General features: G+C 39.0%; 1 long non-coding RNA gene across 3 annotated transcripts; it reads right to left on the bottom strand.

Moving 5' to 3' along the window:
- Positions 1–177: 177 nt before the first annotated feature.
- Positions 178–25779, bottom strand: LOC131826759 (uncharacterized). 3 transcript variants are annotated; one of them, XR_009351732.1, is made up of 5 exons: positions 25323–25779; positions 22244–22389; positions 5757–5812; positions 1205–1341; positions 178–431 (listed from the first exon to the last, which is right to left on the bottom strand). It is a non-coding gene; the product is annotated as an uncharacterized LOC131826759 (long non-coding RNA). The 3 variants fall into 3 exon arrangements; XR_009351730.1 differs by lacking the exons at positions 5757–5812; positions 22244–22389; XR_009351731.1 differs by lacking the exons at positions 5757–5812; positions 22244–22389 and having other exon boundaries at positions 1201–1341.
- Between the last annotated feature and the right edge of the window lie 2 nt (positions 25780–25781).

Here is a 25781-nt window from a genome sequence, read left to right on the forward strand (position 1 = left end):
CATTTTTGCATTTAAGCATTTTTGGGTGAATCATCATTGATATGCATGCTCATTAGAAGCCAGATTATTTTAATTGTTTTAATAGAAAACAGCTTAATCAATATCATAAATACAATTTTATAAAAATGCAAAAAAGCTGACATAATATCTGTGGAGTAAATAGGAAGACAGGGCCAAAGACTTTGAAAAATTTATTCAAAACCGCACAGTATCAGTAAAGCAAACTACACTTAAAACTTACCGATACATATTTTAAGCACAAAGCTCTGGTTTAAGAAACACAGAAACAGTTGCAGGAAACACTGAGGGATCAGCTGATGGAGGAGAATGGCAGTTGTACAATACATTTCATCTTCACCGTTGTAGTTTTTCTGACGCTGAGATCTGCAGCCATGCTAAAGCCACCGAGAAGACAGACAGCGGGCTTGAACCTAGGTTGGGAAGGTTCAAGAGGACAGTGAAACAGAGGAAGAGAGGCCAAGTGGGGGCCAAGCTATTTACACTTGCTAAGGTAAGGAGGAGGTAACAGGCAGGAAGATGAGGCCAAAGGCATGGGGACAGGTAGAGAAAGATGTTAACAAAAATTTCCTACACATGCTTACACTATTCATAATATTTTATATTTTAAAGTACGCTGTCATTTTCAAAGCATTTTTAAAAATAGACTTTATTTTTTTAGAACAGTTTTAGGTTCTCAGCAACACTGAGCAGAAAGTAGAGAGATCTCAGATAACCCCTGCCCCCACACATGCACACCCTCCCCAACAAGAGTGGTACTTCCATGGTTATGGATGAACCTACATTGACACATTGTTGTCATTCAAAGTCTGTAATTTACACTAGGGTTCACTCTCATTATTACATATTCCATGGGCTTGGACAAATGTCTAATAACATGTTTTCACCATTATAGTATCATGCAGAAGAGTTTCACTGCCCTGACATTCTCTGGCTCTATTCATCCCTCCCTTCCTCCCAACCCCTGGCATCCACTGATCTTTTTACTATCTCCATAGATTTGCCTTTTCCAGACTGTCATATAGTTGGAATCAAACAGTATATAACATTTTCAGAATGGCTTCATTTAATTAGTGATATACATTAAAGCCTCTCCCCCGTCTTTTCATGGCTTAATATCTCATTTCTTTTTAGCATTAAACAATTTTCTGTTGTATGGGTTACCACAGTTTAGCCATTCACCTACTGAAGGACATCTTGTTTGCTTCCATGTTTTGCCACTTATGAATAAAGCTGTTAGAAGCTCCATGTTCAGATTTTTGTCCGGACAGTTCATTTTAACCTTCATATTCTGAATACAGAACAATTGTTCTAAATCAATTCCTAAGAAGTCAAAAAGAACACATGAAATCAAAGCATTTATCAATATGACTGGTAGAGTTTATCCTTTGAATATCCTTTGAAACAAGACAATATGTTACTATGTTACAAATAAGAAACTCTAAATTGATGATTTCAACAAATGCTTTGAGGAACTGACTCTCTATTTGGTCCTTCCCCCCATCTTCTCCCTGCTCCACCCCTTCTCAACTCAGAACAGTTAGCATGATACACTGGATCAACGGATGTGTAACCAGATTGTCTGTGTTGTTTCTGTTTGAATAATGAGCCTCTGACATTTATAAGCAGTATAATTTGGAGCAAGTTACTCAACATCTTCGGGCCTCTTCTTCCTCATCTGTAAAGCAGGAATTTTTAATAGTGTCTACCTCATAGATTAAATGAGTTTATATTCATAAACTCTTAGAATAATTACCTGGCATGTAAGTGTTAAATAAAATGGATAATACGTACATGGATCTCTTGTATGAATGCTGGTCTCCCAGGCCTGTATAGAATTCTGAATTGTGCTGTTGAGTCAAACTCTCAGGTCTGCAATTTGATTTTATCCCACTTACAAGCCAGTAAGTTAGCCTTTACTGTTTCACGGATGTTGAAAGAAGATGTGAGGCATCTCAGTCAGAAAGAAAAAACTGTTTCACCCACAGCACAAGATAAAAAGCATGAATTGTTCATATCAATTCCTCTTGCCCCCAAGTTCCACCAGCGTAACACCAAGGAGCCCAGATAGAGGCCACACATGCAGTGACTTTGGGTTCAGTGGGGGTATGGTGATCTTGGGGAACCCATTGCTTTTCCAGCAAGCAAAAAGCTAAGTCAGTTTCTTTGTCCCAGAGGGAGATGTTACTTTATCTCTCAAGAGTGCTGCTGTAGGGGCTCCTGGGTGGCTCAGTGGGTTAAAGCCTCTATCTTTGGCTCAGGTCATGATCCCAGGGTCCTGGGATTGAGTCCCGCATCGGGCTCTCTGCTCAGCAGGGAGCCTGCTTCCTCCTCTCTCTCTCTCCACCTGCCTCTCTGCCTACTTGTGATCTCTGTCAAGTAAATAAATAAAATCGTAAAAAAAGAAAAGAAAAGAAAAAAAAGATTGCTGCTGTAGGGGCACCTGGCAGGCTCAGTCAGTAGGGCATGCTATTCTTGATGTTGCAGTTACAAGTTTGAGCCCCATCTTGACCATATAGATTACTTTAAAAAAAAAAAAATAAAAAATAAGATTGGTTGCTGCAAACATAACCATGAGAAATGGCTTGGGTAAAGAGTGATGTGGTAGAAGGCCTCTAACATGGCCCATAATGGTTCTTGCCTCCTGGTCTTCACTCCTTGGTGTAATCACCTCCAGCAGACTATGGGCTAGATTTATTGACTCATTTCCACCTAATTTAATACAGCACAAATGACAGGATGTTGCTTCTGAGTTGAGGTTATAAAAAGACTGTGGCTCCTATCTTGGGCACCCTTTCATGTTCTCTCTCACTCACTCTGAGGGCAGACAGTTACATTGTAAGCTGCCACACTGAGAGAACTGCACTGCAAGGAAAGGATGTCTTTGGCCAACAGTAAGAACCTGAAGCCTGCCAACAGCTGTGTTGAGTGACCTTGGAAGCAGAATCTCCTTTATTCAAGATTGGGGATGACTGCACCCTGGCCAACCCCTTGACTGTAGCCTTATCAGAGACTCTGAGGCCAAGGGCTCCCAGCTAAGCTATGCCCAGATTCCTAGTCAACAGAAACTGTCAAAAAAAAAAAAAAAAAAAAAGTATTTGTTGCTTGAAGCCTCGGTGTTTTGGAGTCTTTTGTTATGCAGTGATAGTTATGTAATATGAGCTGTGAGGGCCTTGCACTCTTGGCATATTGGCCAAGACGTGAAGGGGTATGAGAGACCCATAAATAACTATTCTCAAGCAACAGGGTAAAGCTACAAACCAGGAAAATGATGCCTTCTTCCCAGAAGAGGGCTGACACGCTTAGTGTCTAGTATGTAGGGAGAGGCATATGTTGAAACTAGAAACTAGAATTTGGAAGGAAGCCCTAAGCTGGAACTAGCCTGACCAATCTCAGAGCCAGTTTTTGAAGAATTTTGCTTGCTTGAGGACATAGTGCAGGATAGAAAAAAAAGGCTTCTGCTCTGTGCAGGCAGTAGGAAGCTAGGTAGGTTGTGTCAAATACTGAAATGCCTACTCTGCATTCAGTGAACCAGATTATCTGGTTGTATATTATTTTCTGTCCTCATTTGCCTTCTGTTCATCTGAATCCTTTGTAAACTTTGTTTAAATATTTTCCCCAGTCTTACTGGTACCTAGAGGAATTAGGCGTCAAATGCTTGATTAAAGGGGAAACAGTGCCCCCTGGAGACCAGAGTGGCAATGTCCAGAGACCACAAGAAGCAGAAGCTAGGCTAGGCAAGAGAAATGTAAAATTCTTTGTAAATATTAAGAACAGGGATGGGTGCCTGGGTGGCTCAGAGGGCTAAGCCTCTGCCTTCGGCTCAGGTCATGATCTCAGGGTCCTGGGATAAAGTCCTGAAACTGGCTCTCTGCTCGTCAGGGAGCCTTCCTCCTCTCTCTGCCCTTCTCTCTCTGCCTGCCTCTCTGCCTACTTGTGATCTCTGTCAAATAAATAAATAAAATCTTAAAAAAAAAAAAAAAAAAACAGGGACGCCTGGGTGACTCAGTTGATTAAGCATCTGCCTTTGGTTTAGGTCATGATTCCCAGGATCATGGGATCCATCCCCCCATCAGGTTCCTTGTTCAGCAGGAAACATGCTTCTCCCTCTGCCTGCCACTCCCCCTGCTTGTGCTCTCTCTCTCTGATAAATAAATCTTTAAAAAAAAACAAAACATAAATTAATGTCAAGAACATATTCAATTAAATAAAATCTCTTATCTAAAGCTTGTAAGAAATTGGTATGAGCCTTTGTAATGAGGTGTGGTGATGGATGTTAACTAGACTTATTGTGGTGATCATTTCACAATATATATCTTAAATCATTATGTTGTAAACATGAAACTAATATGATGTTATATGTCAATTACAACTCAATTAAGAAACCCATTCAGTCAAAATTTTAAAAAGAAATAAATTGGTATGGAAGATTTCTTAGCATGACAAAGAATTTTTTTTTTCTCAAAGAGAGTCAATTTTATTCACTACATAATGGAAGGCCAGCAGTATTATTCTTAGGAACATTGGCTTTGTAACAGACAGGACTTCCTTTTATTAACTGTGTGCCCTTGGCTGAGTTGATGAATCTGAGCCTATTTTTTCATCTGTAAAACAAAGATAATGTCTTATTGGATTATAGAGTTAAGTAAGATTATGTGTATTATATCCTTAGTACTTGATAAGCACTCAGTTATTATTATTATTTACTACTACTACTCTACTACATGAATGAAATAAGAGTGTTCCATCTGCTTAATATTCTCCATGCTGGTAATGGAATTTTCTGATAAGAAGAATTTACAGAAGACATAAATTAGAATAGAGGAAGGAAGAATCTATGGGAAATAAAACCCAAGAATATTAATAAAGGTGTGGGGGAAAATATAATCTTTTAAAACTTTCATTCCAATTTATAGAGAGTTCTTACAAATATATAATTAACATCACCAGTCTATTGGATAAGTGGTCAAAGGAGATGATAAAGAGTTTTAACATGTGTTACCTAACAACCTACTTAATGGTTAAGAAATGCCAAGTGAAACAACTTTCAGGCCTACATACCTTTTATTTTTTTTTTGAAGATTTTATTTATTTATTTGACAGAGAGAGATCACAAGTAGGCGGAGAGGCTAGCAGGGATGGGGTGGGGAGCAGGATCCCTGCTGAGCAGAGAGCCCTATTTGGGGCTCAATCCCAGGACCCTGAGACGATGACCTGAGCTGAAGGCAGAGGCTTAACCCACTGAGCCACTCAGGTGCCTCTCACATACCTTTTAAGGTCTCAGATATAAATGAAAAATAAAAAGAATGGGTCTTGGAGAAGACATAGGAAGAAGGCTTTGACCATGGAACACCACACACCTGACTTTGGCACCCACCAGCTATGAGTGCAGATTTTACCCTCTCTCTCTGCACCTAAGTTTCCTTATCTGTTCATATGTTAGCCATAGCATATTATAGATTCATTGTGAGTATTAAATGAGAAAAGTCATGGAAAGCACTGGCTCTCACCAATTGGTCTCATCATTGTCATTGTCATTATCTTCATCATTGTTACTCTGCTGATGTTATTATAGGCAGAATTGGAAAGGGGGCTAGCCCCTCAGGAGATTATCCAGAGCAATATGTACTAAGAGCCATAAAGTTTCATAGACCTTTTAAATCTGTTTTACCCATGTAAAACATGTAAAACAGATGTTTCCCATGTGTGGGAAGAAATTTAAAGGGAAAAAAAATTACCTGATTAGAGATGTTTATAGCAATGCTGATTATGACCATCAGAACTTGGGAACAACCTAATACCAAGAAATAAGGGAGAGTTAAGTAAACAAAGTATAGTAATACAAAATACTAAGTACAAAAGGAATATATAAAAATCATAGTTTTACTATGTATCAGGAAGAGCCAGTTCAAAAATAAAATGGAAAATGACATATTTGTAATAATCACAACAATAAAATACCTAGAAATAAAATTAATAAAAAATATTCAAAACCCATTAAAAATTGTGTTTTACCGAATGACATATAAAGTATTTGTAAATGGAGAGTCATATATGGATAAGAAGCCTCAACATTTTAAAAAGTCAATTCTCCCTGTATTGATCTATAAATAAAATATAATTTTTATCAAAATCGCAGTGGAATTTTTTAAATTTAAAAGTTGATTCTCTAGTTTATCTGGAAGAGTAAATATTTCAAAACAGCCAAGAAGGTTTTGAAAAACAACAGTAGCAAAATAAGAGTTGGCTTACAAGACACTGAAAGAACTATAAAACTATGTAATAAACAGGATAGTGTGAGACTGATCAAAAAATGATGACTGGATGAGGTGCCTGGGTGGCTCAGTGGGTTAAAGCCTCTGCCTTCAGCTCAGGTCATGATCCCAGGGTCCTGGGATCAAGCCCTGGCATCGTGCTCTCTGCTTAGCAGGGAGCCTGCTTCCTCCTCTCTCTGTCTCTGCCTGCCTCTCTGCCTACTTGTGATCTCTGTCTGTCAAATAAGTAAATAAAATCTTAAAAAAAAAAAACAAAAAACAAACCCTCACTTTGGGCACCTGGGTGGCTCAGTCAGTTAAGTGGCCAGACTCCTGATTTCAGCTCAGGTCACCATGTCAGGGTCCTGGGATCAAGCCCCGCATTGGGCTCCACACTCAGCAGGGAGTCTGCTTGAGGATTCTCTCTTCCTCTCCCTCTGCCCTTCCTCCTGCTCGCTCACACACTCTCTCTCTCCCAAATAAATAAATAAATCTTACTTGTATCTTCCTCCAACACCACCATAACTTTCATATAGCAAAAGAGACCGTAAAGTTAAAAGATGAGTGTCACACAGCAGAACACTTGCAGACTGGGTAATAAAGGGTTGTTATTCATTATATACAAAGGGTTCTTTTAAAATAAGAAAAGGAAAATAAAAAATAAAACACACCAGAAGGCATACACATTGCTGAGAAAATAAGCGTGTGTTCAACCTCACTACTAATTAAACAAGATGGCTCCTTTACCTATCAGCAGCAGTACACCAAGTAGGAATGGCTGGGTGTACAGTCAGCAGGAAGGAGGGCAAGCAGTCAGAAGGTACACTGTTTGTAGAGAATTTTCAAAATAATAAACATATTATCATGCTAAGTCTAAAATACCCATTGGTAGAATATTCTTCCCCACAGGGGCAGGCTGCTCCCACTGCCTCAAACTTACCAGGCCCCCTATTAGAATAGGAAAAATAGAAAAGATTGCTAGCAACCTGTGTCAGTATATACCCACACACTGTTGGTAGAAGCATACAGCTTTTTTTTTTTTAATGGCAAACTGGAAGGACTTAATCAATGTTTTAAATGTGTGCTTCCTTTGACTCAGTAATTCTACTTTTTGAAATCTGGAGTACTAAAATATCCCTAATGTGTCCAAAGATATGGGACAAAAAAGATGTATGTACAATAAACTTTGTAAAGAGGACAGTTTGGGATACAACCTACATATTAGCCACTAGGGGAGTGGTTAATAATTTATGGTACATAACAGGATTCTCTGGAATGGTTGGGAGATTGGACTAGATAACACCTCAGATCTCTCACAATCTTCCAGTTTTATGACCTTTGATTTTAGGCTTTGGAGAACAGTTCCAAAAAAGAGGCTTCAAAAATAATTAAAGCAATGATATCATTAATGGAATAACCATGCACTTCCTTAAGATCATCATTTAGAAGAGGAAATTAATATTTTAAAACATCTTGGAGCACTTGGGTGGTTCAGTCAGTTAAGCATCCAACTCTTGATCACTGTTCAGGTCATGATTTTGGGGTCATGGGATCAAGCCCCACGTTGGACTCCACACTGGGCATGAAGTTTGCTTACAATTCTCTCTGCACCCCTCCCTACTCCTCTCTCCCTCTCTTAAAAAAAAAAAAAAAACAGTCTTACTTTGAGATAATTTTATATTTGGAGGAGTTGTAAAGATAGTACAGAGTTCCCATTACTCTTTATCCAGTTTTCCCTATGCCAACACCTTATATAACCATAGTATTGTCAATAATATGTATGCACTATAACCTGTTGAAACAACAAAACCAATAGAACTAGTGATCTAGTTCTATTTACTGCAGATAATAAGAGACTGCTCCATTGGCTATAGAGGCTAATTATAGCGAAGAAATCAAAGTCATCCTTCTCCGAGAGACCAACACTGAGGTGAAGGAAACATGCATTGTTTGGCCACCGCTTTTTCTGTGTATCCTAGAAGTGGAACAAAACCTGGCTTTTTATTAATGCCAGTTCAACTATTTTTAATTTTCTAATTTCTGAAGTGAAAAGGACTGAGGTTAGCAAACTGAAGCATTATCTTAATTGCTTTTGAAAACATTTGAGAAACTGCTATTTTCAGATTCTGTTAATTTAATAACAGTAGACAAATCACAGTGAGTAAGCAGGTCAAGAACCTGAGAATACTGAGTGATAAAATTAAAACATTAAGCACAAGCACTCTTATTTAACAGCTTGCATGTGCTTGCCAAGTGTGGTGAGTGTTTATGGTTCACCAACTGTGTTGTATGCCAGACACTTCAAAGAACATTCCAGAGAGATGGTCTTACTTACTGGAAGTTTAAAGGCTCAAACCCCATATTTTATCTTGTTTTTTAAAAAACAGTTTTTATTATAAAATAGTTAGACATTTTACAGGATTAATCCAGTTTCTACAAGCCAACAACATAAATTTTAAAAAGGAAAAAAAAAAGAAAAAAGGAGAAAAAAAAGAAAAAGCAGTAACGTGGATTAAGAGACTTAAAAGATCTAACAACCAAGTGCGTTGCGCAGGTCTTATTTAGATTCTGATTTGAACAAACCAACTATGAAATGACATTTTTGAGACATTAAAGAAATTTGGTTATGAAATTGGCATTAGATGTTAGCAATAAATTGTTAATTTTGTGACTATGGCTTTGTGGTATGTAAGAAAATGTTCATATTTTGGAGATGGATCCTTAATATGAAGGGACAAAATTATATATTTGGGATTTGCTTTTAAATAATTCTACAAAGGAAGAAAAAAAAGTGACAGATGAAGTAAATGTCAGCAAACTTGACAATCATTGAGTAAGTAATTTCCAAGGTAATGGGAATTAATTGTATATATTTTTAAAGATTTTATTTATTTATTTGACAGAGAGAGAGATCACAAGTAGGCAGAGAGGCAGGCAGAGAGAGAGGGGGAAGCAGGCTCCCCGCTGAGCAGAGAGCCCGATGTGGGGCTCGATCCCAGGACCTTGAGATCATGAATTGAGCCGAAGGCAGAGGCTTTAACCCACTGAGCCACCCAGGCGTCCCTTAATTGTACATTTTAAATGAAAGTTAAATTTTTCAAAATAAAAAGTTCTCACAAAACACCTACAAAATTAAATTGGAGGTAGAGTTGTGGTTATAACTCTATCTTCCAGTCCTATAAACAGTCTATGATGGTCACCACAAACTGTACAAAGGATCCTTTACAAATGAAGTTAAAGTCTGTTTCACTTGCTGTTGTGGTTTCAGTAAACTCTCTGAGAAGAGGGAGACATACTCTGAGCTCACCAAAAGCCCCATTTGCAAGAGTTGCTATGAATGGTATCCCTGCTTCCATTCTTGATCTTACGCATTCTCCACCTTCTAGCTAGAGTTATATTTAAAACCATAAATGTGGTCACCTCCTTCTCTGCTTAACACCTTTCAATGCATTCCAGTTCCTGGGATAAAATCAAAAGCTCTGATATGGCTCATACAGCCCTCCGTGAACTAGCTGACGCCTCTCCTGCGGGCTCTCCACTACTCACTAGGATCCAGCCCTGCTGGCTTTTTTCAGCCCTTCAGCTGCCATGTTCAGTTCTGGCCATGACCTTCTCAGAGCTGGTCACTCCTCTTGGAACGTCCTTCCACAAAACATCACAGGACATGCCCCCGCCCACTATTTTCTTCCTTACAGAAACAGTTCTTTTCTCTTCTAGCAATTTTCAGAGCTTACTTGGTTTTATTTATTTCATGTCTGTTTTCCCACTCTCCATGCGTATTTTGTTTATTGTAATATAGTCAACAATATCCGATTTTTAATGAATCAGTTAAGGAACATTTCTTCCCCAATTCCAGTCCCATAAATATCATCGAAATGTTGAAATTTAGTTTTGAAATATTGGAGAGGGCATTTGGAGAATATTATCCCCCAAATTGGCTTAAACTTCAGAAGAATTATGGTTGAGGGATGGCGGGGGAGGGAGAGGGGTGAGATGGTGCAACTCATGGTGGGGGCATTTGGGAAGAGAAATATCAGGGTGTAGCAAATGATGATTAGGCTGCAGAGCAAAAGCTTACAAAAAGAGATGTCACCACCACTCTGATTCTCTAAGTGTTTGGATTCATAAACTTCCATTTCCCCATGATGCCTTTTCCCTTCAGTCAGTGCCCTGACTTCCATCCTAGTTCTCCGCTGTGCAATGAAACACTAACAGGAGGGATTAGCGGTGGAATGCTGACAACTGACCAGAATCGCTCACTTCTAAGCCAGCAAGCAAAGGCTGGCAGAATATATGCAAGAATATACAGATCCATGATCATAGGGAGATTTTAGCAAACTTCTTTGAAAGTTGAGGGATCGGGTATACAAAATTTGAACAAGACGCTTAACAAATTTTTAGCCAGTGGATTTATATATAACTGTATACTGTCTTAAAAATTTAACACCACACACTGCTTATGATGTGTGAGGCACTGTTGCAAATGGTTTATAACTACTGGCTCATTTATTTTTTTTTTTTAAGATTTTACTTATTTATTTGAGAGAGACAGAGAGAGTGAGTGAGAAAGAGAGCACAAGCCAGGGAGAGAGGCAGAGGGAGAAGCAGACCCCCCACTGAGCAAGGGGCCTGCCGTGGGGCTCAACTCCAGAACCCTGAGATCTCAGAACCCTAAGATCCTAATCTGAGCTCGGCAGCCCCTTAACTGATTGAGCCACGCAGGCACCCCACTATTGGCTCATTTATTTTTTTTAAATTTTTTAAATTTTTTAAGATTTTAATTTATTTATTTGACAGACAGAGATCACAAGGAGGCTGAAAGAGAAAGGAGGAAGCAGGCTCCTTGCTGAGCAGAGAGCCTGATGTGGGGCTCGATCCCAGGACCCTGCGATCATGACCTGAGCCAAAGGCAGAGGCTTTAACCCACTGAGCCACCTAGGTGCCCCTTGGCTCATTTAAAGAGTACATATTCTTTCTCAGGTTATAAGGAAAAGTCGTAAAAGTGATCATGTACTGGGTCCCAAAGCAAGTCTCAACGAATAATGAACGTTCAGTATCTGCAGATCTAATCATATGTAGTAAAGGGACAAAAACATGTAACACAGCAGGTTTCAGGGAGAGAAGGGAGTGAGTGGGTGAAGCAAAGAAGTAATAGTTTTACGTAATATGTTTTATTTGAGATGAAGGAAGGAAGGAATGAAAGAACAAAGGAATGAAGTGGGAAGAAGGGAGAACTATATGGTCCAAAAACATAATCTGCATATGTAATTTAGAGAGCTAAGGATGAGCAAGTGGGTAAAATATTGACACTTGGGAAACTGTGAAAGGTGTGTGGAAACTCTAATATTTTTTCAATTTTTCTAAAAGTCTGAAATTATGTTATAGTTTCAAAGAAGGTGATAACAATTACTCATCTCAAAGGATAGGTAAATAAATATCACAGTATCTTTTTTACCTTTTAAGCATTTAAAAATTAAGATAGAAAAAGAAAATTTAAATCAAGCAAAACAAGTTGTCTGTAAGAGGAACCCCAGGTGTCAGAAGAGATGAGGCTGTGGTTCACCCACAGAAGACTGCCTTTGAGTTAACGGAAACAAGGAGCTCTCAGGGGGTCTGCAAGTAGAGGGGGCCGTGGGCTTGGTGCCCACTGTCCCCTGGAGTCGCTGGCCCTGTGCAGGGAACAACCTGCCCAACTCTTCCGCCCTGACTGCATATCTCATTGATCGACATTTGGCAGTTTTTCTTTCTGACAGGATAAATGGATTAATCAACATTAGGACACACCTAAAATTGTTTACCCATTAGTCCACTCCCGTGCATGTACGCCAGTGTTGCCAAGTTCCTATTTATAGGATGCTCACTGTAAACTAAGCACTGCACAGGGATATAGTAGTAAAGTATAAAAATAAATACAACATGTGGCCAAATGCTCACCCTGAACCCACAGTCTGACAGAGAAAGGCAAGGCATGAGTGCCCAGGGTAATTCTTTATACTTTGTGCCAGAGGTTAGACTTTCATTTTGCTGCCTCATTTCATGTCCATACCAATTCTGTGAAATGGATTTTCATTATTCTTATTTTATACATGACGATTCGCAGAGTTTTTTTTTTTTTTTTTTAAGATTTTATTTATTTATTTGAGAGAGAGCAAGTACAAGCAAAGGGAGGAGCAGAGGGAGAGGAGGAAGTAGGCTCCCTGCTGAGCAAGAAGCCTGATGGGGGGCTCGATCCCAGGACCCTAGGATCATGACCCAAGCCAAAGGCAGATGCTTAACTGACCCAGCCACCCAGGCGCCCCAAGCCCAGAGAAGATATTAAGTAGCCCACAAGAACACAAGTACCAGGTGACAAAGTTTAGGCCTGTCCAATTCCAAAGTCCATGCTCTTTCCACATCACCATGTTTATAAAAGTCACAGAAACATAAATACTGTAAAATTTCACTTACTCCACACTCTTAGGGATGAGTCATGCTGGACAGATGAGTAAGTAAAAGGCCGTTCTCTAGGCAACATTATTCAAAAGCTTCTAAGGTTAGAGCAGAGAACACTCCAGAAGCCTCTGAGAAGAGGATTTTTTTTCTTTCTTTCTTTCTTTCTTTCTTTCTTTCTTTCTTTCCCTTTCTCTTTCTTTCTTTCTTTCTTTCTTCCTTTTCTTTCTTTCTTTCCTTTCTTTTCCTTTCCTTCCTTCTTTCTTTCTTAGATTTTAGTTACTTACTTGAGAGATAGACAGCGACAGAGATAGAACCAACATAAGCAGGGAGGAGAAGGAGAAGCAGGCTCCATGCTGAGCATGGAGCCCAACTAGGGGCAGATGCTTAATGAACGGAGCCACCCAGGCACCTCGAGGATTTTCTTCCCTGGATTCTTTTCCCTCTTAGGCTTCTGGCATTTGAAGCCTAGGATACCTGGTGTCTGACATGTTCTACCTGAAAGCTCCAGAAGGTGCCCAAAGATTCCCTTTTCCTTTTTATTCCCTCAAAATACAAACTGAGACAGGCTGGTTGTTCAGAAATAATTTTGGTACCTACAAAGGGAGAAGAAAACAAGAAATATTTACAGCAAATACAGCCAGCATAAAAGCAGTTGGATTTTCAAAGCAGTTTTCTGATACCCACAGATTGGATTAGAAACCCACTCAGTCCTGAATGGTGGAACACTGCCTCTTGGCCCCAAAGGGTGGTATGACTCTGCAGGCCTGTTTCTCATCTCATTCCTCCACATTTTTCTACCTTCTAGTCAGGCAGCTTTTGGTATTTGTATTGTCCTTAGTCCTAGAAACGGGCCTAATAATATATTCTATTTCTTCCATATAGAACCACCCTTAATTTTAGGTTCCTCATCTTTATAAAAAGGGAATAAAAGGAAGATCAAATGGAGAGATCATGCAGGCATATGGTACACAGTAAGCACTCATGAGTTATTTCTCTTCTCTTCCTTATCTCTGCACACATGCATCATACCATCATCATTGTCGACAACCATTGTAGCTAATGGTTGAACATTTATTGTGTCCCAGGCACTGTCCTAAGCACTTTACATGCGCCAATTGGTTTAATCCTCACCACGATCTTACGAGGAAGGTTCAATGAGCACCTTCATTTAATGAAGACACTGATGCACAAAGAAGACAAGCAAGCTGCTCAAATTCAAAAGCTGGGACTCAGTCTAACCAACTGAGCTTCAGAACCAGCACTTCTAACCAACATGCTATACATGTAAGGGACTCTCCTGTGTTCAAAGTTAGCCATCTAGACCTTCACAGATCCTTCTCACTTTGCCTAAAGCTGACACCAGAGCAAGAAGAGACAGAACAGAACTGAGGGAACATAAAAAAGAGCCTGTGAGTATATCCAATGATATATATAATTTGTGATTAAAGGTACAGCTACTTTATAATATTCAGTACTGTTTGAATTCTTAAAGCAGGCATTTAAAACTTCAAAAATCAACTTAAAAAACATGTGTAAAAGTAAATTCATTTTGGGCAAAAAAATTGACTAAGCATAACTAACTTAGGAGAGGGATTTCACATAGGAGGGAGTTTTTTTGCTTGTTTATTTAAATGTCAGTTAAACTACATTAAAACAATAGCTTATCGTCAGGGGCACCTGGTTGGCTCAGTTGGGAAAGTGGGAGGCTCTTGATATTGAGCTTGTAAGTTTGAACCCCATGTTGTGTAGAGTCCCATTAAAAATGGGACTATTTTCATTTGGGGTACCTGGCTAGCTCAGTTGGTAGAGAGCATGAGACTCTTGCTTGATCTCAGGGTCAGGAGTTCAAATCCTAAATTAGATGTGGAACCTACTTAAAAAAAAAAAAATAATTGTTTGTAAAACAATAGTTTATCAGTAAATAGTGAATATTTTCCCATATCATTAGGACAGTGATTAAGAACAAGGGTAAAGAGCAGACATGGGTTGAATTCCAGCAACACTATTTCACTAGCTATTTCAAGTTCTATGTTTTCTCTTCTATGAATGGGAATAATGATACCTATCATCCAGGGATATTGTTAGGCTTAAGACAATACAATCAAGGTGACTAGTACAGTGCCAGATTCATCACAAGCACTCAATAAGGTATTTTTCTTTTTTATGACATCACTGTAATGGCTAGAGTATCCCAGCTCATGGCTGTGCCAGGATTCATTTAACCAGTCCTGCATTGTTAAAATTTGGAACATTTTCAATACTATCAGTAATATAAACAACAGCAAATATTTCCCATACATTTCTAGCTATTTATTTAGGGTTAAATCTTATAAGTGATTTGTATGTCAAAGAGTATCAACATTGTAAACTTGTAACATACCGGTATATGGTTTTACCAAGTTAATCTTCTAAATATTGAAGGGATTTGGTCAACTCTTAACCAATAACAGACATTTTAAAGAAATATGCTAATTTTATGGGTCTCCCAAAATCTCATGTTATTGTATTTATTAAATGTTTCAATTTCTTCTTCTGTCACATTAAAAAGGTCTGAGGCTCCATAAATTAATTAAAGTATGAGACTGGCAGAAAAACAGAAAAATAATTGGGATAAATAAACATTTTAATGTAGCAAATTACAGAAGGGCATTTCAAGCCATTTATGAGGGGATGAGTTTTTCCAGTGGTGTTCAAAGTACATCTTGTGGGGAGGTGGGAATGAGGGTAAGGGCTGCTGGCAAATTGAAGTAACTCTCATTAGTTTACATTTCAGCCATAATGGTCTGTTTTACATTGTGAACTTATTGGTAAGTTGATCTGAAGTGTTATGGACCTAAAAATAAAACCAAAAACATATTTGTGCAAGGTTTTGGGGCAACTGGTATTTTGTGATATAAAATAGAGATAAATAAGTGGAATCTCTCTCTTACATCCTGTGTAAAAATACATGTCAGCTAGATGAAAACATTAAATGGAAAAAAGCCTCCATAAACTACCAGAAAATATGGACAAGTATTAACCCCCCTTGAAGCATACTGATAAAAGCAGAGATCATGATGAGAGGCACCATTTCTGTGTGTTACTTTTTCCTAAAATACATGCCTCTGACACAGACTGAAAATGTTTTTGTGGGTATGCGGGTGTGGAAGTGCTACACGTCAATAATAATGCCAAGGGTGGCTTAGCGTATTAACATCCCTGTTATCTCTATGAGCAGTCCCAGATCACCCCCAAAATATAAGGGTAAATAAAGTAATGTGCAAAATGAAAGATGTAACTCATCCTAGTATGTTATGCTGCAAGCCGACTCTTGCCACTAAGCCCTTCTCTCCCCAGACGTTCTAGAAGCATCACTACTTGTCTTCTGGAGTCAGAGTGTCATATCAGCATAGAAAGGCTCTGAGAAGTTCTTAGTGGAAAAAGAAGAAAACTAACTTCATTTACTTATTATTTCAAAGTTACTTGACTATACCCCTCCCTTCAATATGATACCTATTAATATCTGTAGAATTTGTGGAGCACACTAGTAAGGTCAGGCTGAAAATTAGTATTTGAAGGAGAAAATGCTCAGCAAGAGGTGTTACTATGAAAGACATATGTCCATTTACTGCTATTTGACCAATGCCCAAATTGAGACCCTCTCCAATGTTGTGGTCTATTGACACCTAGTGCTGATGCTTTAATTTAGTACATACATAATTTCCAATACTTTCCTGCCCACCGAAATAGAAATGTTGCATACTGCATTTATATTCTTGTACATAATTATAATGCATTTTTATCTTGGAATATTATGAAAGGATTTATGTAAATGACCCAAAGGGCTAAGAAAGTATGCTGCCTTGTACTTTTGTCCTTCTCTCACCTATTAAAATGTCTTATGAGACTCCATGTACAAAAAAATGTGTCAAGTAATACTTTTTCTGACTCTATGTCATATCCATGAAGGGAATCGAATTAGACTGTGTTTAGGGGACAGCGCTAGAAGGTTCAGATGGAGAGATCAGGACATTGTACAAAAACTCGAGATTGTAATGGGAATGAAGATAGTTTCTTTCAGTAAACTCTTGAACCTATCTTCTTTTATACCAAAAGTACCCTTTGGGTTTTAAATAAAGGGAAAGAAAAAGATGAAAGAAGGAACAGTAATATAACTGCAGTGATAAGCACTCTCCTGCCCCAAGGACAGTGGTTATTTCATCCAACCATTTAAAATTAGTGTTAATTTGAATTGTGAACTGTTGGGCTTATGAGCATTAAGATGCAACTTCTGATCTATAATAAATGTGTCTATGTTTACTTCATTAATGTCAATGCAATGATACCTGTTTGCACAGGTACAGTTTGAACATTAATACAGTGCATATAATACATTGTATTAATAACTCCCAGGTTTTCTGCAGCTAGTTTGAGATCAGATCACATATTTCAATAAAAACTTTAGTGCTACAAAATCCTGGAATGTCAATTTTAATTATCACCCAGTTAACTATAAAGTAGTCATTTATTGTAAGATAGGGTTAGCATTTGTGAGTATCTGACTTCTTTTTAATTTTTTTATTTTTTAATTAACATATAATGTATTATTAGTCCCAGGGGTACAGGTCTGTGAATCACCAGGTTTAAAACACACTTCATAGCACATACCTTCCCCAATGTCCATAACCCTACCACCCTCTCCCTACCCGTCTCCCCCACCACAACACTCTGTTTTGTGAGATTAAGAGTTTCTTATGGTTTGTCTCCCTCCGGATCCCATCTTGTTTCATTTATTCTTTTCCTAACTCCCAAGCCCCCCACATTGCCTCTCAACTTCCTCATATGAGGGAGATCATATGATAATTTTGACTGACTGACTTACTGACTTTTTTTTTTTTTTTTAAAGTAAGTTCTATGCCCAACGTGGGGCTTGAATTCAGGACCCTAAGATCAAGAGTTACATGTTCTGGGGCACCTGGGTGGCTCAGTGAGTTAAAGCCTCTGCCTTTAGCTCAGGTCATGATCCCAGGGTCCTGGGATCAAGCCCACATCCAGCTTTCTGCTCAGTAGGGAGTCCGCCTCCTCCTCTCTCTCTCTGCCTGCCTCTCTGCCTACTTGTAATCTCTCTCTGTCAAATAAATAAATAAAATCTTTTTTTTTAAATAAAATCTTTTTTTAAAAAAAAAGAATGTTAACATTATGAGAATGAAAACAATTTTTTCTGCCTCCATTAAGAGAATACAGTACACTTTAAATATCTATGTAATCTTTAGTGGAAAAACCAGAAGGCGAGCCATTCAAATATACCGTGGGTTTTTTAAATCTTAAACTCTTGCTATTAAAGTTCATTTATTATAATTCTGTGTATATTGCCTTAAGTTCAGTTTTAAAAGGAGGGAAGAGTGGAAAACAAGTTGCGAAACACCAAAGTAATGGATGGTGGTTATGAGTCATTATGGTTTATTGTGCAAGTATGTACAGTAGTAGAAGGATCTGTCAGGCACAGCTCTCTTAAAATGACAGATTCATCAAATCCTCAGTGAAAAGGATCCTGTGTATATTTAATGGCAGTCTCTTCTCATGAACTTTTTAATCGTTAAAATATAAAATTTGGGTCACTTGAAGAAGGCTCTGGGTAAGGGACTGTATTGAAGACTATATTACTATAAAGGCTATGTTACTTTGTTGGTCAGCATTTGCCCTTAAGCCTGTCTCGGACCCCCAAGATCTAGCCCTATCCTGGAGGACAGTATTGACTTTCAGACATTATACAGGTAGAAAGCAAGGAATGCTTTCTCATTTCATCTCAGGTAGTTAGCCACAGACTTATATGTCTGTCATTGAAGTTTACCACTCAGGTTTTGATTTTAGTATTTCATAATTAAAGCAGAATGAATCTTTGGACTGTGGCATTGAATAGAATACTTCTTTAAAAATGTATGCAAGATGGTCACAAATGTGATGAATGGCAATGACAAGCATATTATGCAAAGGAGCAGGCTGCCTTGGGCAACTCATTTCTTTCAGCTCCTTTGAGAAATTATACTTAAATGTGGTTAAGAATGGGCATTCTGGGGGTGCCAAGGTGGCTCAGTGGGTTAAAGCCTCTGCCTTCAGCTTGGGTGATGATCCCAGTCCTGGGATCGAGCCCCACATGGGGCTCTCTGCTCAGTGGGGAGCCTGCTTCCTCCTCTCTCTCTCTGACTGCCTCTCTGCCTACTTGTGACCTCTCTCTCTTTGTCAAATAAATAAATAAAATCTTTTTTTTTTTTTTTTTTTAAAGAGTTAACATGTTCTACCAACTAAACCAGCCAGGCGCCTCAACCCTTGTTAAGCATGACATCTTAATTTAATAGTCTCTAATCTGATTAATGCTGGCAACCACAAAACAATTCCTGTGTATTTACTAGTAATTCCTGTGTATTTACTTACAGCTACTAAGTTATTCTGAATGAGTGTGTATGTTTGTGTCCACATGCATGTATGCTTTGTGCAATTTGTTTCTAACTGGAATGTAGCACTGGCAGTTGGAGTGTTGGCTCTTTTGAGTTTGGCTTGTCTAGGCTACTGTGTGACATGTGATGACCCAACTCTATCAAAATAACCATGAAATCTTTAATCATTTTGTCATGATGTCCTTTGGTTTTCACCTGGTACAAAATCCTAAACTCTACATGAACTCAGGCATTCAAAACTCATGTTGTAAGGTGCTCATTTGAGAATTCATAAATACCGTTTTAGATTAGTACCAGAATGCCAACACAGGATTTTAAAACATTTTTTGGAGAATTGTGGATTTTCTATGAAGGTGTATGCTTGGATCTCAGTCTCAGAAACACTGCCATGGATGATAGCCATTCATTCACTCAGCAATATTTGTTGAGGCTACTGTGTGCCTGGCACAGGGAATCTAACAATCAACAAACTGCCTGCCCTTATGAACAGCCTTACAGTCTAATGGGCAAGGAGGACAATAGACAAGTAATTATATAATTTCAGATACTGATTAGTGTTGTAAAGAAAGTGAGCAGGATAAGGACATGGAGGGTTGAAAGGACAGAGGTGTTATTTTCAAGAGGATGGTAGGAGTGGGATCTTGCTGGGGATAACATTTGAGCAGACACTGAAATGATTACCTGGAGAAAGTTTTCCAATCTGAAGAAAAGCAAGTGCAAAGGCCTTGAGACAGGAATGCGCTTGGAGTGTTTGAGGACCAACAAGGTCAGTGTGACAGAAGCATGAGCCAAGGAAATAATGTCTGAAGTAGCCAGGGCCAGACCACCCAGGGTCCTGTAATGTAGTAAAGACTTCGCTGGTTCTTAGGGGAAAAAATGGGATTGCAGAAGGCATGCTTTAAATAGACTAGAGGTGGAATATCTATCTCTGGCACTCAGGAACTCAACTCTTTTTTTTTTTCTTTTACTCTCCCCATTTTTTAAAGTATTTATTTGAGAGAGAGAGAGAGAGAGAGAATGGTGGGGGCAGAAGGAAGGGAGAAGCAGAAGGGGCAGAGGGAGGGAGAGAGACTCTCAGGCAGACTCTGAGCTGAGCACAGAGCCCGATGTGGGTCTGGATCCCAGGACCCTGAGATCATGACCTAAGCCAGAACCAAAAGTTAAATGCTTAGCTGACTGTGCCATCCAGGTGCCCCCTTTTTCCTTTTTAAAACTGACTTTACTGAGGTATAATTCACACACACAAATGCACCCTTTTTAAGAGTTCAGTTGGATGAGTTTTGGCAAATGTAAACATCCATGTCATCACCATAATCAAGATGAAGAATATTTCCATCATCCTAAAAAGTTCCCTTGTTCCCTTTTATAGTCAGTCCCCATTCCTTGACCCCCATGAGAGTGAGGAACTCACTGGAATTTGGGGAATCACTATTTTTAATGTAGAATTAATAGCTGTAAGTACTTAGATTTGTCCTGCGAACAGAGAGCCACAGCCACATGTGGCTACTTAAGTTTAATTAAAATTAAATAAAGTTAGGGGCATCTGGGTGTCTCAGTGGGTTAAGCCTCTGCCTTCAGCTCAGGCCATGATCTCAGAGTCCTGGGATAGAGCCCCGCATCAGGCTCTCTGCTCAGCAGGGAGCCTGGTTTCCCCCTCTCTCTCTGCCTGCCTGTCTGTCTACTTGTGATCTCTGTCAAATAAATAAATAAAAGCTTTTTAAAAATTAAATGAAGTTTGTTAACTGATTTGTTAATCAGTTCCTAAGTTGCACTAGCCACATTTCAAGTACCTAATAGCCACATGTGGCTAGTGGTTGCCATATTGGACAGGACAGACATAGGACTTTTCCATCACTGCAAATAGTTCCGTTTGGCAATGTAGAGATGTAACCAGGTAGAATTTGACCTTTACCATATGAATGTAGGCTCAGCAGCCTACCTTAACTGACTGAGCCACCCAGGCACCCCTCTCTGCAACTCTTGTTCACAAAGTCCTCCTTCTGCCCTTTAAAATACCTTTTTCATGAGCCTTTTGAGAATTGCTCCTCTCTGTCCCCAGTTGCTGTCTGATACAGAAAACGCAAATGCTTTCTGGAGCCAGGCAAGTAATGTCTCAAGGGGACCTGGTATATGATGTTAGAGTAAAGTGCTGGCCACTGTGCAAAGATGTTCACATTAAAAAAAAAAAAAAAAAAAAAAAAAAAAAGTTAAACTGCTACTGGCCAAACAAAAACACATGTAAGCCAAGTTTGGCCACTGCCACCAGTCTGCACTCACTTCTTGGCTAATTCTCTCACAAATCACAAAGCAGCTGTGATGCAGTGGAAAGAGTGAGTAAACAAGGAAGAAAACCTTCACTGGAAGCCCAGCTCTGCTACTTGCTAGCTGGGTGGTAATAATGATGATAATAATAATGTTAACCTTCCGGAGTTAAATCCTCTCATCTGTATAATAAAAACAATACTACCTATGTCACAGGATTTTTTTTTCCTTAAAAAGATTTTATTTATTCATTTGACAGAGAGAGAGAGAGAAAGAGAGGGAGAGTGAGCACGAGCAAGCACAAGCAGGGGGAGTGACAGAGGGAGAAGGAGAAGCAGGCTCCCCACTGAGCAGGGAGCCCCACACGGGGTTCCACTGATGCAGGGCTAGATCCCAGAACCCTGGGATCATGACCTGAGCTAAATACAGATACTTAACTGACTAAGTCACCCAGGAACCCCTCATAAGATTGTTTTAAAGATTAAGATAATATTCTTAAAAACACCCACCCTACAATAAGCCATCAATAAAATTTTCATAGCATCTGTGAAATTTATTTTCTTGTATTGTTTTTATCAATTATATATTTTATTCTACCTGTATTAATGAACAATTTGGTTGTGACTATTCTTCTGTTAGACTCTGAGTTCCTTTGGGTCAGGGATGACCTCTGTATCCCTTTGAGCTCCTATAGTACCTATTCCAGTAATTAAGTCCATGTCCACCCTGAGATTCAACAAAAGCTTGTGACTCAAAGTCTGACTGGGAGATAAATCTGGAAGAATTTAGTCAACTCTTAGTACAAATGTATATTTTATATAAGAAAGCATGTGGCTAGGGCACCTGGGTGGTTCAGTTGGTTAAGCATCTGCCTTTGGCTCAGGTTATGCTTCAGGGGTCCTGGGACTGAGCCCAGCATCAAGGATCCTTGCTCAGTGGGCAGACTGTTTCTTCCTCTCCCTGTCCCCCTCCTTCCTCTTGTGCTCTCTCTGTAATAAATAAAATAATAATAAAAAAAAGTATGTGGCTGACTTTTAACAATCCCCAAAGTAATGATTCCTTTCCTTTTCCAATATAAAAGAGAAAAACGATATTCTCTTAAGTGGATGCCTCTTGCTTTTGCCTTTACTAGTTATGCTAACAGCAATACAGGAATTTTAGAAGTGTCCTTCTAGAAATTTATAGGGCTGGTAGGGAAAGGGTTTCGGTTTTAACTACATTTTGGCAATTCAGATAGAGGTGATGCTGAGATAAAGGTGGTAGAAGAGGTATGTATCAGAACAGCTAACAGGGACTCAGTTCATTTCCCCATCTGGAATACTGAGACAAGAACAAGAACTATTAAGAATCTCATAAAGTTCTTGTGAAAGTTATGACATAATTAAGGTCATGGAATTTGGGAAGAAGAGGAAGGAAGCATGTATATCTCACATAAGCAGGTTAGAAGTTTTCTGCACTTTTATGGCTTTGTAAGAAACAGCATGTCATATTTTGTCCTAACAAAATTTTCTTACTTTACAGGTACCCATGCCTTCTAAATGCCTATAAAAGATTAATTCACATATTGAACTTAGTATGGTTAGTATCATTGCCCCTTGGGATGCCTGGGTGGCTTGATTGGTTAAGTGTCTGCCTTCACTTTGGGTCATGATCCCGGGGTCCTGGGATCAAGTCCCACGTCCTGCTCCTTGCTCGGCGGGGAGCCTGCTTCTACCTTTGCCTGCTGCTCCCCCTACTTGTTCTCTCTCTTTCTGACAAATAAATAAAACTATTAAAAAAAAACCCAAACCATCATTGTCCCTTTATCTGAGAGCTTTCTTCTTTCTGAACTTCGCATCTACAGACTTGTTAAATAAGTGATTTGTAGGTTAAATGACCTGATTTAACTCCAGAATTGATTGAAAACTCTCCCCTTCCCCCTACTGTGCTTTATGCCAGGGTATTTTGTTTTTTCCTCTCAAAAGAATCATTCTTAAAACTAGAACTACAGTAACAAAAGAGTTTAAAATGTCAGATTTAATTTGGGAAGAATGTTTCTAACTAATCAAGGTTTCATATGGGGACAATGGATTAGTCAAATGGATAGTGCTTGACAAGCCAGAGCAAGGCCACCCATTTCTTCAGTAGGGTTTTGCCAAGTATGATTTTGTCAAGTATGATTCAGAACGACACATTCAGATGCAATTTGAAAAAATCTATTTCACTGGTTAAATGTATTATCAGTACGGAAAATCTGTCTTGATAATGTCAAGACATAAAAGTGCACACTACCATTATCTTTCATTTGCTCTGAAGCTTTCACAATTCAATTCTTTGGATTCTGTATGAGGAGAAAAAAATTTCACTGCAGGTGTAACTTCTCAGTAACAGTAAACAATGATTTCCACTTAATGGGCACATTTAATTTCTCAACTTATAAACAAAAAATCAGTCCCAAGATCACCAAACTGTTGTCAGAATGGAAATAAACAACTTTTCCTGCATGAATTAAGAAAAACTTTATTGAAAATTATCCCCTTTAAATAACATTACCTATCTTGTATGAAGGTAACATCATTTTTTGCATGGACCAGGAAGAACTGGGTGAGAAAAAAACACTTGAAGAATTTCTCTTTTAAACATGTTTCTTTGGAAGAAAACTGTAGACAATAATTAGGGTGAAAGTCAGCACTAATACTCTTTAGGAGTGTCTTACAGATGGTTCATTTCAAAGCATCAAATTCTATTTACTCAAAAAACCTATAAGGTAAACAATTCCCTTGGCGGGGCAGAAGACTCAAATGACCTCATGGACTGCGCTGCTTTATCTGTTTTGTGCCAAATGTTTCAGAAATTCTGAGACAGTTCACTTATCTAAGGTTTCAGAAAGCAAGAATTTCCAGAATAAGTGAAAGGGGCTGACTGTACAATAATAATTAAAACAATACTAGCTTTCAATTAACGTATCAATGTGTTTTGCATGAAGAGGCAGTTTCAAAGCACACAATAAAATAAAGCTGTGCTGCCTTCTTAAGGGTAAACATCTTTACCACTCCTTGAGTCACTAAGAGACTCAGAGGTTTAACAAAAGGTCTGGGCTTAACAGCTCTTTTCTTTTGTAATTAGTGTAAAAAGCACTCTCTACGTCAGATACACTAGTGATTTGACTTTGGACAAGTCAGTCACTTAACTCCTACTCTGTTTGCAACAACTGTAAATGGAGTCAACAATACCTGGTAACATATTACAGGGATGGATATGTGGGAGGATGAGATGATATATGTGAACACATTATGTAAACTATAAAGCAATAGTAATGGGAAATTAGTTATTTTATATAAAACTGGTCTAACCTTTCCTGCCTATATCCCTGTCTGCAAAATGGGTACAGATGTAGATCTGAATGCCTAACAGTCAGTTACTGGCTGTGTGAACCAGAGGAAGTCATTCCCTTTCCGGACGTGGATTCTAACAAGGTTATTACGAAGATCATATTATATCGTGTATGTAAAGGCTGCGACAGGACTATACTAGAACTTAGTAAATGATAGCTGTTATAACTCTCTGAGGAGAGTGCCGTAAGTAGCAAATTATATCGAATTAAAAGGCTTTGTATGTATATACGACTCTATACGCATCCAAGGTATTGTTATTTGTACTGTAAACTTTAAAGATGTACACGGAACTGAGAAACAAATGGCGCCTCAGTGACCCTCAGGTGAGAGGGGGGAAAAGGACAGAAAGGGGGGACTTAGGACCTCAGTGGTTTGGAATAGGAGCAGGAGTGAGAACAGAGAAGTGTGGCAGAAAAAAAAAAGACCTTAAGACATACTCTGAGAATTTATTGTCTTCCCCCTTTTTTCTTTTACGACCTCCAATCTAGATTAGATCATTTCATTCAATTTACCAGCCCGCCATATCGCTGGACATTTATGTACTGTACCTTCTTTACTGAGAGCCTTTCATTCCCCTCCCCTTCTATGAGTCGAGAACTTCAGACCCTCCGCTTCCGACACCCATTCCCTTTAATTCTGTTTTTACCAAGCTTCCCCGTATCCTCTTCTCCGCCGACGGGGGAAGTGAGGCTGAACGCACCGCAGGGCATCCTAGGAAATGTGGTCTCTCATTCTCTTTTGCTGGCGCCCCAGAAGTGGAAAGTCGACAAAGGCGATCCAGTTAAAACTACAACTCCCGGCAGCCAACATGAGTGACACTCTTCCTTTCTGCCCCCCTTCCTACTGCCTTCCTCTTCCTCCTCTCCGCGGGAGCCGAACCGCTTGGCCTCACGGTATTTGTAGTTCTTTCTGGATCCAAGATCCTAGCGCTCAACGACCCGGACAGAGGCTGCAAGACTCTAATTCCCAGAGGGCAGAGCGGTAGCTGCGCCTGCGCACTCTCAGTG

This window comes from Mustela lutreola, chromosome 3, assembly GCF_030435805.1.
Source record: "Mustela lutreola isolate mMusLut2 chromosome 3, mMusLut2.pri, whole genome shotgun sequence".
NCBI classification, from domain to species: domain Eukaryota; kingdom Metazoa; phylum Chordata; class Mammalia; order Carnivora; family Mustelidae; genus Mustela; species Mustela lutreola.